Below are 17,374 nucleotides of genomic sequence, written 5' to 3' on the forward strand. Positions count from 1 at the left end.
CGTGACAATTACCAATTTTTGCTAAATCAAGGCCAGCAAAGAGGTAATAGTAGATGCTTTATAGCTGCTAAGTTTAAAATAATTCATTGAAATTAAAATATATAAATTGGATATTTTTATGGCTTTTCTTTACATGTTTAATTGGATGTTGAGAAACCAACAAATGTATTTACAGGATAAAAAGATTGTGCTATGAAGAGAAAATTGGCTGAAAGAAGTAATCTTTAATGCATGTCAACGGTGACATGGAAAATGTGAGGTTGTGATGTTATGAGAGTTATGTTGTTGACTCTGTTATACTGATATAAAGTTTATTGATTGTATTAAATTCTATGTTTAAAATGTTCTCCCTCCTGGTTGTTGATATGTGCAGCATCCTTCCTTTTCTAATTTTCATTTCTTTATATAAAGGGATGAAAAGGGGGCAGTGTCTATTTTAGTTCAGCTGGTCTGGAGACACCACAGGGTGGATTTTGTGTGCCTTCCAGAACAAGAGTTACAAACATTCTACCAGGTCTATAATGGCAGAATACTTCATAATTATTTACCTCACATTCCTTTCAAGTGATTCAGGTATGCTTTAGAATCATCACAAAATCCCAGACTGGTCTGAGTTGGGAGGGATTTTAAAGCTGACCCAGGTCCAGGCCCCTGCCATGGCAGGGACACCTTCCACTGTCCACTTGGATGCTCCAAGCACTTTCCAACCTGGCCTTGGGCACTTCCAGGGATCCAGGGGCAGCCACAGCTTCTCTGTGTTATACCCAGCAGTATAACAGTGACAGAAGACAATACAAGAAAGAGATAGAAAGGTTTTTAGGTACTTAAGCATACTGAGTAAGACAACTTCCACTTCCAGGCATGGTCACAGTGAGGATGCTCAGGCCTGCAAACTGCTCCAGACCAAAGCTGTTCCAAAGCTGCCCAAGTCTTGAACAAAACAAAGAGGCAATGAATTGAAAACCTGACATTCCCTGTTTCTCTGAGAAAATATCTTAAAGTACAGCAACACAAACAATCTGTTTTTCACTACTTTAAGATGAGATCTGCACTGGTCCATGGGCAGGATTTTGCCCTGTGTCTATCCAACACTGCAGATATGTTTTCCTCCCAAGCTGATTCCATAACCCTGTGCTACTCTGCTCTCTGTAATTGTACTGATCCATAGCATACTGTTTTTTTTTCCCATTTGACCTTTGCTTTTCACTGACATTTGCAAAATGTGACTAAGTTGAAACCAGACTAAATAGATGTTAACAGCAAAATCTTTTTGCTGCTCTTTTCTATTAAAAAAAATAAATCTATTTTCTAGAACTGCAGAATGTGAGGACAAATGCAAAAGTTCTGATATTTGCCATTACTACAGCACATCCAAATGCAATTAAAGGCATTGACCACTTGCTTATTTTTATGTGCTGATTTACACAAATCTATTCAAAGTAATGAGAAGCCCAGCTGGTACAAATCGTTACCAAATGCCTTCCATAGCCACCTTTAGCCAGAGAACATTTGTTCTACGTTAACTGAGAACAAACTGTTTCAAATCATACTGCAGTCCCTCAGAAGTATTAGACACACATTTATCAACTGTTTTGAAAGGCAAAATTAATTTACATGCTTCTCCAGCACCAGATGTGTGTTCTGACATGTCGTGGTACAACTGAGCCCAGCGTCTCAGTGCAGCTCCACAGCTTTTGGGTGGAGGGGACATTTCCTCGCTGGGCAAAGCAACCTTGGCAGCAAAAGCTGCTCAACAACCTATTTATTAGTATCTGCACTCCTCCCCTGCTGTTATATTAATATAATGAATTGTTCACAGGTGCTCCAAATGAGGTTTAGATGATCGCTGGGAGCTTTGTTACTCAGACAAGCCAAATCGAAAGGAGCAGATGCAACAGTCCCCCAGCAGAAGTACAAAGTATGACTTAATGAAGGTCATTCTGCACATTTTGGCCTTGGCGACCCTATGAACAATCAGACTGTCATTATTTTACTGTTTCTAGACAGAAAAGTGATTGCTTCTTGCCCACTTGCCTTGATTTTTTTTTAGTTGTCTTTATTACATCATTGGGAGCTCTTAATTGCATTTAATCCTACTCTCTTTTAGCTAAAATGAGATAGTTCCCATATGATTTTTGTAAATCCGTGCTCTAAGTCATGCTTGAGCTTTAATGCTCTTTTTTGTGGCGGTGGCTAAATCACAATGTGTATTCAAGCACTGGGCCAGGTGAACAGACAGTAAAAATGGACATTCCCAGCTGGATATGCAAAATGGGGAGAAAAGAGGAGTTGGAAATGGTGCCAATGCACGGCCTGAACATTTCCTGCAGGTAATAGTGGTGCTGTCCAAAACCTGTGATTTTCTTCTCTGCCCTTGTTTGGTGGCAGGTACAAACTAACCAAATGCCATTATCCCCAGAAGGCCTGTGTATGAACTTAGCTTTGCAAATGTTGATTTACTGTTTTAAAAGTCTCCTCAAAGACTGTGCAGGATGTGAAAGAGCTGCAGAACCTGGGAGATGAGGAATTGTCATAGGTGTGTCTTTGGGAAATGGAGGTGTCAGCCTAGCAGAGACCTGGGTCCTTCCCCCTGTCTCTGCCACAGATCTCACTGGGATTTTGGAGAAAAGCTCATTTAAGCCTATTCCTTATGATGGAAAAAGGGGTGAGGATTTTTTTTTTTCTTCTTAGTAGCCTTTTTAGCTGTGTTTATTTCATGCATTTCTGAGATAAGGCTTTTCCTTTGCTTTATGTCTTACACTGCTCATCATAAAGGGATCGTGGTCTCGGCTGGAGCCTCTCAGTGCTGTAAAAATTGCAATAAATGTGAGGGCTACTGCACCCAAAGTGCTCCTTAATGTCCTTCTGCCCCCAAATGGGAACAAGAAGAGGCTCTTTCCCTTTTTTTTTTTTTTTTTTTTCATTTTAAAGGGAATGCACTAAGGTCACAATGTGCATCAAAGGTCTGTCTTTGCATCACTCAGCCCTCCACGAGGCAGGCTCCCTAACATGCACACTTTGATAGTTCACTGACAGATCTCACCAAGGAGAAAGGACAGCATTTTAACCTTGAGTACACATTGCAGGAGAAAATTGCACAGGGACAGAAAAGCCATGTACAACTCCTGTGCAATGAGCCAAAGAAAAGGATCTTCATTGGGCTTTCCGTCTAGAGGGGGTTTGGCAAGGAGCTGCCAAATGCTGTTGTTTTGTAAAAGGTGGGGGTTACTGTGCATTCATAAAGGCTGCAAATGGTCAGTGGTGGAATTCCCAAGAGAATACCACTCCTGCCAGCAAATATTAACTGAGGAGAGTGAGACTGTAGTGCAGACATGAGCACAATATTCTTAGTTCTCCCATGAAGAGACATCAGCTTTCTCCTTTCTCAGCAGTGTACATCCCTCTTTGCTCCAATGGGACACAGTGCATTCAAGATTCGGTATAACCTAACTCTTGGGTGGGTTTTAGTGTGAAAAATGTGTATCTGGATGCTTTTCTGGCTTGAGCCTTGCCAGACTTTGTTTATATAGGTTTACACTGGACTCCTGGGGGCAGGTGTCTCATTTCTGCTGGGCTTTAAGGCAGAGGCCACAGAGTGGAGCACAGAAGTAATTGTTGGATCCAACCATGAAAACTGCTATTACCTGGTTCCTCTGTGACATCTGTTACATCCTGTTGTGCATGTGATGAGAGGCAGATTTTGTTTCATTTCAGAATCTGTTGGTGAGCATGAAGAGTATCTAAAATAGTTGATGGCTCATCAAAACACACATAAAAGCCATTCTTCCCGAGCTCAGCTTTGGGAGGTGTAGCAAATCAGGGCTCTACAGCAGGAGGATTCAGTTCCCAGACTGTGGCAGAGGCAAAGCTGGGAGTAGGTGTGTCAGGCAGACTACAAAACCCCCTGTTGGACCAGCAAAGGAGGAGCAGAAAAAGTGGGAGGGTGGATTTATGGCTACCTGGCTACAAATATCAGCAACTTGCATTTAATTTCAGCAGATTTTCCCAGGATTTGCACATTCTCCCAACCCCCTGTTGGACCAGCAAAGGAGGAGCAGAAAAAGTGGGAGGGTGGATTTATGGCTACCTGGCTACGAATATCAGCAACTTGCATTTAATTTCAGCAGGTTTTCCCAGGATTTGCACATTCTCCCATCCCAGCTGGAGGCAGGGGGATTGTGTCCCCAGCACAAATATGGACAGCGCCAGGCAGGGCTGGAGCATACGTTCCCACAGATTTGGGCTTGCCACGGGGGCACAGGGCTGGGGGAGCTGCTGCACAATCCCATTTTCTCATCCTGGCATATGTGCTCCTGGTCACATTCCGGAGCCGTGAGTTTTACAGCTCTCCTCCTTCCTCATCAACAGGCCAGATGGATCTAGTCTTGCCTACCACCCACTCCTGAGCTGTGCTATTTATTGACATTTGTCACTCCCAAGGACTTGTATTTGAGCAGAAGGTAAGTATTCAGTTGGCTGCTATAGGTCTTTTGTAATTCATTAGCTATTTAATCAAATTTTGACTTTTTTTTTTCCTTGCTAAAGACCATGTCTATGATTTATTTAAGTCCTGAGTGAAAATGTTTAATATCAAAAGCTTTGGTTTTTAAACAATATGGATTTTCCCTGCTCTGAAAGCTGACAATATCTTGGTGTTCTTCAAATTTATTTTTCTGTTGAAGAAACAAGCTCATTGTAAAGGAGATGTGCATAGGCAGATGTTGATGAGAAATGAAGGAATCAGAAAGAAAGGAGCTATGTGGCTTAACAATACATCAGATTTCTTTTTATTCTGTATGTAACCTTGATTTTTTGTAAGTTCTCTGGATCCTGATGCTGCTGGTTTGGACAGTTTTGTTAGAGGTTGGCATAGAGATTCAGTCTTTAATGCACAATACACGTGAGAGCCTTCCAAAAATTGCCATGATGTGTATTTAGCATCTAAAACTGGAATTTGGCCCTCACGTTGGGATGAAGGGGTGCCAGTGTATTCCCCAATTTGTTGAGTGTTATCCTGATTAAGTGAAATACCACCTTAGCCACAGGAACCACATATCTGAAAAACTATAATCTCTTCTGTATATATGCTGTGTAGTCTCAAGCTGGACCTTAAGGATGTGACAACTGCCAGTCTTTTAAAAATCTCATTTGTTAATGTTCTTTGGTATTATGCTGGTTCTGTGGCAGTGGATGAGGACTCTCTAACCAGGTGGTATAGATTCTGTCTCAGTTCTGTCATAATTTCTTATGAAATGTGAATAAGAATGCCAGGAATGAAAAAAGACATAGACATTTAGGAACCTAAACTCCAGTGACTGCCAGTGAGTAGTTTTCTAATATAAATAAATAGAATGTATTTGAGATATTCTTTTAAACCTCAGTGTTTTGGCTCAGGCTAATGTTATAAACTCTTTCAAGTGAAGGATTGTCTTTTTAGATAAACAGCAAAACCTCTTTAGAAAGGAAGCCCTGATCTAGTTGACACCTATAAATTTATTACAAAATAAAAATACTTCAAACATCCTTCATTTAAATTGTTATTTGAAGATTTATATTATTGCATTGAGTTGCTATGGTGGCACTTGCAATTTCCATTCCTGCCTGGAAAGCGTAAAGAGGAAAAAAAATATGAATAGCAAACATCAGAAAGTAATGATTTGTCATGTTTTGAAATGTATTACAGAAATATCAACTTAGGCAAATATGTTTGGCTGAACTCTGGCATGCTGCCTGGAGCTGAGGCTTCCAGACTTGTGCAGAGCCTCACTGTGTGCAGTGCCTGGGGATTGGGAGCTCCAGGGTCCAGCCTCCCTGCTGGACAAGGGGAAAATGGACATCCCAGGAGTGGCTTACCTGGACATTAATTTCATGGTGCTTTTCAGGGGTCCCAGAAGTGCTGAGATCTTGTAGTGGAACTGGCACTTGTTACTGCTGAGACATGTGTGTGCAGGTCCTGAGTTCAGCAGCAAGTGAAACAGCCCCACTTAACTCCTCAGTCCTTGGCCCAAATGTGTCCCACAGCCTGAAGGGTGGAGTGGTCAGTGTCAGCTCCACTCTGTCACAGAACCATGGAATGGTTTGTGTTGGGAGGGATTTTAAAGATTATTTCCAGTTCCACCCCTTGCAATGGGCAGGGACACCTTCCACTATCCCAGGTTGCTCCAAGCCCTGTCCAGCCTGGCTTTGGACACTTCCAGGGATGGGGCAGCCACAGCTTCTCTGGGCAACCTGTGCCAGGGCCTCGCCATCCTCACAGGAAAGGACTTTTTCTTATATCCCATCCAACCCTGCCCTCTGACAGTTTGAAGCCATTCCCCCTTATCCTGTCACCACATGCTCTCATGAAGTCCCCAAGAAGCAGTGGCAAAAGAGTCAATAATCAGCAGCTGTTAAAGAGGGATTATATCCATCCTTGGATGCTGATGTTGGTTCTGAAATGGCAAAAGGGAACATATTGTGGTATCCAGAGAATGGTTTGGGTTGGAAGGGACTTTAAAGATCACCTCATTCCAACTCTGCTGCCATGGGCAGGGATGTCCATGAGCTGGACTCAGAGACATAATGAGAGAGTAAAGGAAAGGTCAGAAATGAAGTGTTAAAGGCAAAGAAATGTACAAGTTACTATTTAAACAAGAGGCTTTAAAAATGTATAATTATTAAAAGGAAAATGATGAAAATTTGATTTCATACTTTCAGAAATAGCTTTATGTAGCAGTGGGCTCAGCTAAGTCAAAAGTGGGCTAAGCAACTTCCAAAGGAAGGTGTCAGGAATCCTTTCTAGTGCCTAACAGAAATAACACATTAAATCTTACTTGAAAATGCCTTTTTCAGCTAGTGCTTGTAATACCATGCTGAGGGCATATTTCAGGATGAGTCTGAGGTTAAAAAACACCTACTGAGTAACCAGTGGCACTTGCTTCAGCACTTGAGTTTTCCTCAGAGGTCTTCCATCCAATTATTGGCCAGATCCAGTGATATTTAACTTATCAGATCTGACAAGAGCTGAACCCAAGGTAGACTGACTGCCTAAACATTTATTTGTGTCAATGACACGTTTAAAACTCTCCGCTCTGTCTAAATATTTAAAAGGAAATATAAAGAGGAAAATGTAATGTGACATAAGAGGAAATGAAAAACAACCTTACTTGCTGAGGACATTCACTACACACAATTGCTGTCTCCTGAATACCTGTTATTTTGGCAGAAATTGAGGGGAATGCAGCTCTAAATATCGTGTTCATCTGTCTCTTTTTAACAAAAAATGACTTTTACAATGGCACGTGGATCTTTTGCTGTCAAAATCATGGAATATGACAACAGCCAAGATCTTTAGGAACCTCTGAGACTGAAGTTTCCAACTGAAAAATCTACATCTAAAAATGAATAAATAATGAAGATAAATATGTACTTAGTGAAAAGAAGCTGCAGTATTGTCTAAATCAGAGAGCTGAAATGTGTCAGCTGCTTGTTAAAGTAGACAAAATCTTAAGAACAAAGTATAATAAGTTTTTTTACTGGGGAAGTGGAGAGTTTAAAGTTTTCAACCCCTCTTTTATTCTCTAACCCAGAGTAAAGCCAGATTTTTGAATTCTCTGTGAAGCAGATAACCTCTATTTTCATAGCAGAAATACATTTTCCTTAGTAGGTACCCTCTGCTTTCAGTTTATGTGTATTTAAACCAGCGTGAGCACTCTGCAAGGTAATGCAGAACCACGTGGGCTTTCGGGATGTAAGGGATGCTGAACATTTTCTTCACCTGTGAAGTTCTCCTAGAAAGGAGTTTATTAAATTCTGAGGTGTCTCTGTGTGGATCATCAGTGGTGTCTGGGGGGAATGAGAGAACAACAGAACTCAGAATGTGTGCATAAATCATGCTCTTAGCAACATGTTCTCTGTTGGAACCTGACACTTATGTTTGCAAAAGCAAACCCTCTCTAAATTAGTTTGCAGTTAATTGGCTGTGAAAGGAAATGCACCTTGCCAAAAAGGATTTGAAATATGAAGCAGTTTGGATTTGTGAAGGAGTTGATCGCTGTTCTTGGAGAATCACCGACTCTTTCATGGGCATCTGGGAAATAATGTGGTTCATAATCTCCAGTGCTTTCACAAATTCCATTATTTGGCAGGACAGGCATCTACTTGCTGCCATCTACTAGAAGATAAATTGATTTTGGAGGGGCAGTCGTGGACTGCTTGTTGGAGCTGCTCATTTGCAGCTGAGGAAAGTGTTTGCAGCAGGGTTAGTTCAGTAATATTTTGAGTATGTGAAGGAGACTAATAGAGGCTACCAGACAGAATAACAAGATCTTGTTTCTATTTTTCCTCCCAGGATTCAAAATTGAATGAATGGTCATGAATATAACAATAATTTGTGTTTATGTATATCCTTGCCTGTCTCTGGGGTCCTTCCAAGCATTCCTGGAGAAATTCTGACTGGAGGCTTCTGACATACGTGTGGTAGAGATGGACATAAAATGAGCATAGGTTGACTTGTTCAAGATCACAGACTAGTCAGTGGCAAAGCAGAGATCTGAACCAAGCTCCTGCATGTGTAACCAAGAGATTTTGCAATCTTTCTTGAGATGCATGAAAGGAAGGTTCCCCTTGTGACCAAACCACAATACAGTAGAGGACCTACCTTCAGAAACCAGTGATAAATCTCTGGGACATTCAGGTCTTAATCCCATGTTTCGTATTTCCATGTGTTGGCTTTTAATAGAGAGATGTCAGTGGTATTTTTTGGGATAATGCATTTTCCATCAGATTTCACTGCGGGTGCAAGAATTATCATAACCTCTTCCTAATATGTCACTGCCAGAAAATAGAGCAGCTTCCCATTTTTCATGAAGACCTATCAAAATTTTTCTACACAGATCTTTTTTTGGTGGGCAAGAGCAGTGTTCAGCAACATATTCTGCTCAGTCACCTGAGCTATATCTGAGGAAATATCCCAAGAGATCTTTAGTGGAATAAGAGAGCTGAGTTTCTTTGCATTTGAGAAAACTGAGGATGAAACCAAATCATGATTAATTCTCCAGCTGAATGGCAAAAGGAGCTCACTGTGTGGCTACAGCACTAGGAGAGGGGCTACCATAGTTACTGATAATGCAGCAGATACTATTTTCAGTCAGTGCCTAATTGCCTTAGAGGAACTTATTAAACTGAAATCACTATTGTGTGAGGAGCTATTCACACAGAGGATCTCCAGAGTGATCAAGATGATCCTGCTGTGGGCTACAATATAGATCAGTAAATGTGAAAAGGGGTTTTGTGAGAAGGCTGACATCTTGAGAGCTCACTTGGCAAGGGACAGGTCTGCACGTTGTGCTGTATTTTAGTAAGATGTTAATAGCAGAAATAATGGCTCTCTTTTAGATATTAAATTCCCCCTTGAAAAATCCCACTTGAATCCAGCAAAATGTAACACTTTGTATTGTTCACTTCCAGATTCTTTCCAAGCACCAACAAAAACTCATTCTCAAACGTCCCTCAAAATTTCTCTGTACCATTATTTGGTAGCCCTTTATAATCAGCACAGCTTGAGATACCTTAATTAGTTTCATGAAGGTAAGGCCTGTATTCCATCTCAGGAAATGTCCAGTTCTCATTAATGCCAGTGGCTGTCACACACGGGCACTCACAAGAACCCTACAGGGTTTTTGGCCAGTGTTTGCCATTTTTGCAGGATGATGCTGGTTTTACAGTGTGCATTCTGCCTCAGCATTTCATGTGAGAAACGTACAGGCTTGCAGCTGGGCAGCACTGCTGCTGATTAACTTGCCTCTGAGGTGAAAGTGGGAAGTTTTTTGATTACTCTTCTCCTAGGGAGTCAGAAACTTTGACTGTGAATTATCAGCGAATTCACTGTCAACAATTATCCTGGAAATTATCTCTTATTTGCAGGTAAACATTTTTGCTCTGTGGGGTGCAGTGGTTTACTAGCAACTGCAGTGCTTATTGAAATTGGATAGTATAACAAATTACTTAGAATCCAGGGCTACAGGTATCAGTGGTGGATATTTTAATGTTGTTTTGAGGCAATTCTTTAAAAAGTTTGTACAGTGCTCTTGGTTATAAGATTGAATTCATCCTTCTCTCCACTGATGCATACAGGAACACTTAAAAATATTCTGATCATTGTCCTGTCAGAACAAATTTATTCAGGAGCTCAGCTGATCCTACTTTCCCTTTAGTTGTTTTAGCAAGTAACAAGTCACTGAGAGCTGCCCAAATGACTACTGCAAAAACAGTTGAGAACTACACTTTTAGGTTTTGATCTTCAGCTCCTCCAGCTGTTTGGTGGAAATGAAATTTTTGGCCTACAGGTCTTTTATATATACTCTTAATGGTTTATCACATGATTGGTGATGGCATAGTGCATCATCAGAAAGGAGAATATGGGAATGATGAGTTTAATCTTTACAGATAAACACAAGTGAAATCTGTCAGTCTTCACACCAAACTTCTTGCTCCTTTGCTTCTTGATCATGTTTTTCAGTAGAGAGAAGGAACTGTGACCAAATATATGCTCTCATGCGAGAGTCTGTGTTGCAAAGTTACGGCCTAAAAAATATTTTACATTAAACCAGAGCAGATTGCTTATGGCAACTCCTGCATAATGAAGGAACACAATGAAGAACTGCAGTGCATATTGCTCTTCAGGTTTGTTCTATTTTCATAGTTGTTTTTTTTTTTTTAAGTAGAAAATTGCATAGTATAATTACAAGTTAATTTGCATTCATATTACAAGCTGTGAGCTAGTAGTCTTTTATATTTAAAAAGTATTATTAGCAAGTGTGACTTGCATCCATACATTTCAGAAATGAATGGGAATGAAGTTTTATACTACTCAAAGTTCCCTCTCTACTTAGTCAGCTGCCAGCACCCCTCCTGTAAACTCCAGGACCTCAGTGAGGCCAGCAACACAATAAATGCAACTTCATTTTAGTGTTAACTGGTCAAAGGATAAGAACAGCTCAATAACTCTTTTCCCCCCAAAAATTGCCTTTTGGGAACTACAGGCCACCAATATTTTATTGGACCTAATACGTATAGACAAGCATGTCTCCTCAAGGATGCTGCCTATTATTTCCTAATGAAAAAAATTACTTTATTTCTCCTTTAGTTCTTTGTCTTCATAGATGGTGAAATTCTCATCAATAGGAAATTTTGCAGCAATGAAGTTGACTACTTACTTCTTTTAATTCACATTAGAATAAGTGGGTTCAACTGAGAATCTGACCTTTTATTTCTGTAATAAATTGAAGTGCAGAAAACAGTTCTATAGTGAAAAGCTCCATTGCATCAAGTACTTCTATAAATGTGGCTTGAATTCTGAATTTTTTATGCTGTAAATGTTATTACATGACGTTATCTTTTATGCTTAATACCTAATGTGCTGCAGAAAGAATAATTGGGGGAGATGAAACTGATAATATTTGAGAATGTTACCAGATCTGTGCATGTACTTCCAATCAATCTGTTCGCTCAGCCTTTCCCTCTGCTCCCTGCCCTGTTAAGTGTGTTGCCACATTGGTTCAGCTCTCCTGCCTGTCAGGTGGAGGTAAAATAACCTGTAGACATCTTTCTACCTTGTGAGCATCCTGGTGATCCCTGCCCGGCTGTCATCCCGGGGTGTGCACATCAGCAGCTGGGTACCTGCGTGTCCCGCAGAACATCTCGCTCGTAATTCCCGATCAGATCCAATCCTCTCTAATGGTCTGAGCCCTCTTCCCTGTCAGCCCAGGGAGACGTGGCCACTCAGCCCCGGGGGGTGAATCAGATCTATCTAGAGGCTGCAAAAAGCTTTTCTTTTAGTCATTTACCTCGGTTAGCGAGAGCAGCGCTGCTTTTATGCATTGATTGGAGATAATACTGGTGAAATGGCAATAACCTGGCAAATGGACTTCTCTCTGTATGTAAATCCTTTCGGGAAGTGCATGACAGCTTCTGTTTTCTATGGGTCTCCGTTTGTAAAGAAGCTGTTATCACAGAATAAGTTTAATGGGTCGTGAATTTTGTGTTGAAAGGAGAGTCTCTCCATGACTTCTGATCCGCCTGCAACAGACCTATTGGCTCGGCAGCGAGTGCATTAGGCTAAATATGCTTCCTCCATTGACTCTGAAGGTAACAGCCCTAAATGCCTCATTAAATTTTCATGGGTGACTGCGAGAAGCCATGAGAAAAGCAGCACACTGGTGGTGGCGGCGGGGCCCCCGGTCCGGCCCCCGCCCCACGGCCGTGAGGGGGGAGCCGCGATGGCGGGGCCGTGCCGGGCTCCACGCGTGGGCAGCGGCCACCCCCGCCCCGGTTGCCCCGCTGACCGCCCTCCTTGCGCTCCGGGGAAGCCCTGGAGCCCCCGGGGAGCCCCCGGTACCGACTGCCCCCCGGCCGTGCTTGAGCGCGGTGCTGCGGGCGGGGCGCGAGGGTCTCCATGCGCTCCGCTCCGCTCGCCCGCGGGGGCTGCCCCGGAGGCGATGACAGGCTCGGGACGAGCCGACGCGCCGAGCCCCCCCGCCCGCCCCGAGCGGGGACAGCCCCGCCAGCCCCCTCCTCGCCCGTCCCCCTCTCCCTGCCCAGCTGCACAGCGGCGCTGAGACCCCCAGCCCTGGGAGAGGAGGAGAAGGAGGAGGAGGAGGAGGAGACCGACCCCTCATCAGCCGCGTTCCTCCACCGCACACCTCCCTTTTCCCCTCCCTCTGGCCTCAGCGCCGCGCTGGCGGGGCCGGAGAGGGCAGGCGGCGCGGGAAGGCGGCTCTCCCAGCATGGACGGGCCATGTGTATCCTAAGGAATAACAGCAGCTGCTGCGCCCACGATGGGGAGCAGAGGAATGCGAGGAGGAGAGGGCTCGCTGGGGCAGGTGAGAGAGCCGGTCCCTGCTCCCCTGCGCGGCCGGTCCTGAGGGCGGCGCGGCGGCAGGTGCGGGTTTGGGGACTCAGCGGGGCGCGCTGCTCCTGCTGCGAACGGGGACCCCCTCCCCGCAGCAGAATGGAAGGGCAGCTTTTCTCCGAAAGAAGTTTATTTTTTGCTCGTCCTTCCCCCCTCCCTCTCACTCCCGTCCCCCCGAGGCGGGGAAAGGGCTGGAATCCCCTGCGAGTCGCGGGAAGTTGCCGGCTGCGGGGGCAGCGCCGTGCGAGGGTGCCCCACACCCAGCCGAGCTCTGGGGCAAAGAGCTGGGGGCTCTTTCGCCATCCCCCGCAGCGGGACAAGTTTAAAAAAAAATCGAGGAGGGAGCCACAGACGCGATGCGGCTGCGGGATTCCCCCCGGCCACCCCCGCCGTGCCGGGGGTCCCTGGGATGCGCCGCTCTCCGGAGCCTCGGCCGCTGCCGCCCCGCAGCTGCAAGCGCCGATCGGTCGCGGTAGTGCCGCTTGCCGCGGGAAGCGCCCCCCGCTGCCGGGCTGGGAGCCGGCCGAGGGCTGGGAGTCTGCGGAGGGCTGGGATGCGGCTGGGCTGCGCCGGCGCTGCCCTTCCCCGGGAAGGTGCGGCAGGGCCGGGGGACGCCGCGCTGAGGAGAGGCGGGGAAATGGCGCCCGGAGCGGGGCGGAGGGGCCGCTGGACGAGCGGCGAGCGGGGCGAGCTCGCCCTCCCCAGCGGGGGACCCTCTGGGGACCGCCCGCTGGTCCTCGGCCGGCAGCCCTCGGCCGGCAGCCCTCGGCCGGCAGCCCCCGGCGCCCGTCAGCGGTGCGCGGTGCAGGGCAGCGGGTGCAGAGTGACCGCTCGCGTTAGGGGTGCTGCGGGTTCATGCGCCTCTCCTTTACAGCCCCTACTTCAGGGGAAAACCCGACATCACCCCGTGATCTGAGTGTTTTGGAGTGCTTTCCTCTCGGGGTTGTGCACGGCCACAGAGTCACCAGGAGCAGGCAGCCGGGAGTGAAAGTTGAGAGCGCTGCGGTGGGAGGAAGGTGGGCGCAGGAGGTGCTGCCAGGTTGGATCAGGACAGCGGTGACAGAGCCCACAAGAGCCGGCAGGACGAGCACGGGACTCTGAATTCCCCAGAGCCAGCTCTTCCTTTGGTGTTTTCCAGGGTGTTTCACACGCTGGGAGCTCAGGTTCATGACCGGCACATTTGAAATGCCTCTGTGAATGGTGAAGTGGGATACCGGGACTAGTAATCATAGTGAAGAACAGTAGATAATAAAGCTGGTTTCTGGGCTGGAGAGCCCTGGAGCTTGCAGACGAATGGGAAGTTTTTAATTTCCCGACGAACTTCTGCTTCATTGTACATTTCAAACCGGTTAAGTCAATTTCCAGGTCTTTCCCCGCGGTAGTTTTAAAAGCAAAGTCCTTGGAACTCTTTGCCATTTGTCTAAATTCTGAATGCATGTCTGAAGCATTTAATCATGTTTATTGTTTTCAGCCACTCAAACGGAATAAAAATTACTTATCGTTGACGAAGCTTATCTCGCAAGCTGTTTCACAGTATGTTTCCATTGCAAGACACAGCGCTGTGTTAAACTACTGATGACTGTATTGTTTATTGTTCTTTCATTCCCCACGCTCACCCCCCATAACACCAGTATCAATCTGTTCCTTACTGCTCTACTCGAAAATAACGGAGGAGCAAGTTTCCACCAGTTTGGTATTTTCACTCGTAGCTGAGATTTATGTCTTTTATATTTGCTCTTAAGCTGGTTTTCATTCAGAGTGCTGAAGGCAGCTGATGTATTAAAAAAAGAATCAAGGCATAAGGCTGAAAGGGGCTTTGAAACTCCTGAGCTGAAACTGTGCATGGAATTAGTGCTGGATCCACAACATTGTTTATTTGTTTATCCACATACATAACACCTTCCTGAAGCATAAGGTTCCTTGCCCCTTTGTCATTACCATTTTATGTCATTACACAGCTAAAATGACTATTCACAGTGGTCTAGAAATACAGATTTATTTTTTGAGTGTTTTGATCTTGGACTGTATCTCATAGGTGATTTTGCTTCACTTTAACAGTATCTCAACACAGTGATGGAGGACACCATCATGTTTTCTTGTAGGATTACCTTTGGGACCTTAGTGACTGCACACATCAGTGGTTTCATCTTAGGAGGATTGAAATTGATTTTCTTCTTTTTCTTTTTTTTTTTTTTCTCTCTTTTTTTTTATCTCAGCCAGTGAAAGACCCTGTGTATGTCCTTTGACCCATGGCCTCACATGATGAAGTGAAACCAGTAGTGGAGGATGTAGACTTGAAGTAGCTGCTACTAAAAAGTAGAGGTATCAGAATGAACCCCTTGTCCTGATCAGCCTGTGTGATTCCTTGGGCAATGCACAATTTATAAAATTTGCAAAATTTGTAAAGCTGCTGCATATATGTAAAAACATAAATTTAAAACATGAGCAGTATGATACTTTTTTTTCATACTTTTGATGGGTCCTTGCTAAAGCAAAGGAAGATTGACCATTCCCTCTCATCCATAACAGGCCTTTGTCTCTAAAGTATTTTATATTTCAAATTTTTGCAAGGTATTTGTGTTGAATTTAGCAACAGCCAAGCTTAGCAGCTAAATATCAGTGAGGTGGGAGAACCTCTATTTTTTACAACCCTCTTTGCATTTTAAAGTGATAGCAAATACTAGCAAAGAGGAACACGATTTTCTAGATGTTATAGTTCAAATTAACTTTCCCAGTCAATATTTAGTCAAGGTCTTGATGGTTAAAGTTAACTGTCCAAGTCAATGTTTAGTCAAGGTAATGACTTGGTTTTTATAAACACTACCCAAGCATTCTTGCAGAATTAATCAGAGTTGCTTGCTCAGCCAATTACTTCAGAATAAAGCTACGTTATTACTTGGTCTCTCATATGTCCTGTTCTGTTTGGTGTTGTTTGAGCAGTGCTTGCTTTCAGCCCTTCTGCGGCTTCATTCTTACAGCAGCAGCTCTGTCTTTCAGGCATTTATTTGCTTGGTGGTTTTGGGATGTAAGGGAAGTCCTGCACTCACCTGTTCTTATGGGTAGGAAGACAAGGTGTGGAGATGCCAGGTGCAGGCTCCCAGAAGGAAGTGCAACATGTAGTGCAAAAACAATATTTATTTATGTCCAAGAGAGCCTTCAGGAGCTGTGCTGAGCAGCTCCTTGTGCAGTGCTCAGGAAGAGAGGAGCACTTGGGATAAAGCAATCATTAACAATGTATGAAAACCATTTTGGTGTCTGGGACAAAAGTGATGAAATTGAGAATTGTTGGCATTGGTACTTACAGTGAAAGATGGAAGCATGTTGTGATCTGGGAAAGAACTGGAAATCTTTATTGTGATTCTTCTTTTCTTGGCATCCCTTTAAATGGGATCTTCATTCTTCCAGGATGGCACTTCAGTCTCTTAAACTGACATTAGAATCACAGTCTGGACTTCCATTGTACAGTCTTTCTTTCTTTCTTTCTTTCTTTTTTTTTTTTTTTTTAATTGTACCACTTGCAAATGCATTCCCTGCAATTACATGGGTATTAGAGTAGATATTCATTAGGATTTTACTAATCTGAACCTCAAGTGCTGTTCTGCAAATTTGCCAGCCTTTGTAAGGCAGTGCTTGACTTCATCAGCTGCACTGTTTTAGTATGAGTATTTTGATACAGTGGAATGAAAAGCATATATTCTAAACCAAGTAATTAATCAGATTGAAACATTTTCATTTTCATACTTTGATTTGTCACAAAGAGAGGCTGTAGCTCTATATTTTTCCCTTAACATTAGTTTTTGCCCAGTCTAACTGCAGCCAAATGATATTTCATGGTGGTGGTTTAAGAATTTCATCCATGAATCAGTCTTCCATTTCTAAGACAGCAGAATTGTCACAGCTTAGACAAGGTGAGTAAACCCAGCACTGTGAGCTCCAGGAAGGGTACCTGCATGTATGTATTTTATCTTACACCACTGTCAAACACATTTTTAAGTGTTCCAGGTGTAAGGAGTGTTCTAGATTCTTAATTTTGTTTATTTAAGTGGTTCAGCCACATGACAGATCCTCTGTCAGAACCCACCAGTGTGAGCCTTGCTGGTGACAGTGGGGTCTGTGGTGGATCTGTCTCTGCCATAATGAAGAACCAGACCAGAACAAGACCTGTCAGCTTTTGTCTCTTAATCAATATATTGCTTTTTCTGGAGTGAGAGTGAAGCTCATTCCCTGGGATGACCCATGTGCTGCTGCAGGTGCAGAGGCTGCCGTGTCCCCAGCTGTGGGGGAGCAGCTGCCCAAGCCCCAGCCCTTCAGACAGCTGCATGTCCTGACCAGCTCCATCCACAGCGGAGCAGCAGCCTTGCTGAAGGGCTGCTTGTCACATCTTGCTCTGGCTCAGTCCCCTCCTGAGATATGTGAAGCTGTTGACATGAACTTCTGGCCCTTGGAGGCGTCAGGATTTCCTTCAGTTACTCATGGGATTGGGGA

The 17,374-nt window shown here is 44.2% G+C and overlaps 1 protein-coding gene across 10 annotated transcripts in view; it reads left to right on the top strand.

Moving 5' to 3' along the window:
• The window catches only part of DAB1 (DAB adaptor protein 1), a 415,964-nt gene that overhangs the window by 260,455 nt on the left and 138,135 nt on the right, over positions 1 to 17,374 (top strand). For 4 of the 10 annotated variants that reach the window (XM_059853704.1, XM_059853702.1, XM_059853711.1 and 1 more), the window contains exon 1: positions 12,689 to 12,860. The exons of 3 other annotated variants lie outside the window; for them this stretch is intronic. The gene's annotated coding sequence lies outside the window, so the exon portion shown is untranslated. Of the gene's footprint in view, positions 1 to 12,688; positions 12,861 to 15,105; positions 15,212 to 17,374 lie in introns of those variants that run through there. 3 more of the 10 variants (XM_059853703.1, XM_059853706.1, XM_059853710.1) reach the window with 2 other exon arrangements.

The sequence above is a fragment of the Haemorhous mexicanus genome, chromosome 9 (assembly GCF_027477595.1).
Source record: "Haemorhous mexicanus isolate bHaeMex1 chromosome 9, bHaeMex1.pri, whole genome shotgun sequence".
In the NCBI taxonomy this organism is placed as follows: domain Eukaryota; kingdom Metazoa; phylum Chordata; class Aves; order Passeriformes; family Fringillidae; genus Haemorhous; species Haemorhous mexicanus.